Here is a 1,499-nt window from a genome sequence, read left to right as displayed (position 1 = left end):
AAGACCACAGAAGATTTGTTGCTTTTTAGTCATGGTGTTGGAGGAGAATATTGAAAGTGCCATGGATTGCCAAAAGAACCAACAGATACATTCAGGAAGAAGTGTAGCCAGAGTGCTCCTTGGAGGCCAAGATGGCCCAACTTTGTCTCTCATACTTCGGACATATTGTCAGGAGTAACCAGTCTCTGGAGAATGATATCATGTTCATTAAGGTGGAGGGTCAGAGAAAAAGAGGAAGGCCCCCAACAAGATGGATTTTCCAAGTGGCAGCATCGATGAACTCAAGCATGGCAACAGTAGTGAGGGTGGCCCAGAATCTGGCCGTGTTTAGTTCTGCTGTGCTTAAGTTCGCCATGAGTCAGTACCGACTCGATTGTCCCTAACAACAACAACCAGCTGAACATTACAAGATGGAGCTGTGCCTGTTCTTTATGGAAAACACAGAGTAGATTTTGAATATAGGTTACATGTGGCCATAAAAATGTTCAAATGGCTCTAACTCAAATTGTTCTTGCAGTCTGGTTCCTGTTGTTTTCTGTTACATCCTAAATTGATCATGAACAAGATTTAACTTCTTTTCCACAATGCAGCTGTCCCTGAGCCTTCTTCCAAGTGACATGAGAAGGTAAAGAGTGTCAAAAAAAGAAATAATATCATGTGTTGATCTCCACATTAATTGAAATCATTTAAATTTCATAAAGAAACACAATGCAAATAATCTGAACAGTAAGGAAAACTAATCCTATTAGTGAGAAATAAGGAAGAATTTTCTAAAAACATGGAATAAATTTTCCTTACATAGATTTTTGTGACTGCTTGTGCCAATAATTCACTAACGTAAAACAAAACAAAAACTGGGGTATTATTGAGAACAAAGCTTTGAACTCCTGTACTGTCTAGCGTGAGCTGGATATTAAATGGATTTTGTTGATTTAATAAGAACTGTGTTCAGCAGACAGCTAGCTCACTTGTACACTTTCTCTCTTAATTCCATAGGAAACATTCTTTAGGAGCCCAAGAGCTACATGTAGGTCAAGTGATGATTAAACACATCACAATCATAGCAACTTTCGTATTCATTTCCTGTCCTTCCTTTACCCCTTTCCAATCCACCCTATACATTGCTGCCAACTCCATCTTCCTAAAGCATGGGTTTGATCATTTACTTCCTTCTTAATACCTTCAATGACTCGTTGTTGTTGTTGTTGTTAGGTGCCATTGAGCCAGTACCAACTCATAGCGACCTTATGCCTAGCAGAACGAAACACTGCCCGATCCTGGGCCAACCTCACTACTGTTGTCATGTTTGAGTCCATCGATGCTGCCACTTGGCCAATACATCTAATTGTAGGTCTTCCTCTTTTTCTCTGACCCTCCACCTTACCAGACATGGTGTCCTTCTCCAGCGACTGATCCCTCCTGACAATATGTCCGAAGTATGAGAGACGAAGTTTGGTCATCCTGGCCTCCAAGGAGCACTCTGGCTGCACTTCTTCCAA

At 41.0% G+C, this 1,499-nt stretch overlaps 1 protein-coding gene across 1 annotated transcript in view; it reads right to left on the bottom strand.

Moving 5' to 3' along the window:
* Positions 1-1,499, bottom strand: part of LOC102820569 (serine/threonine-protein kinase Sgk1-like) — a 211,846-nt gene that overhangs the window by 157,244 nt on the left and 53,103 nt on the right. The gene's annotated exons all lie outside the window — the stretch shown is intronic.

This window comes from Chrysochloris asiatica, unplaced genomic scaffold (assembly GCF_000296735.1).
Source record: "Chrysochloris asiatica unplaced genomic scaffold, ChrAsi1.0 scaffold00013, whole genome shotgun sequence".
NCBI lineage: Eukaryota > Metazoa > Chordata > Mammalia > Afrosoricida > Chrysochloridae > Chrysochloris > Chrysochloris asiatica.
The sequence above is the reverse complement of the archived record's forward strand: the minus strand, read 5'-3'. Positions and strand labels throughout refer to the sequence as shown.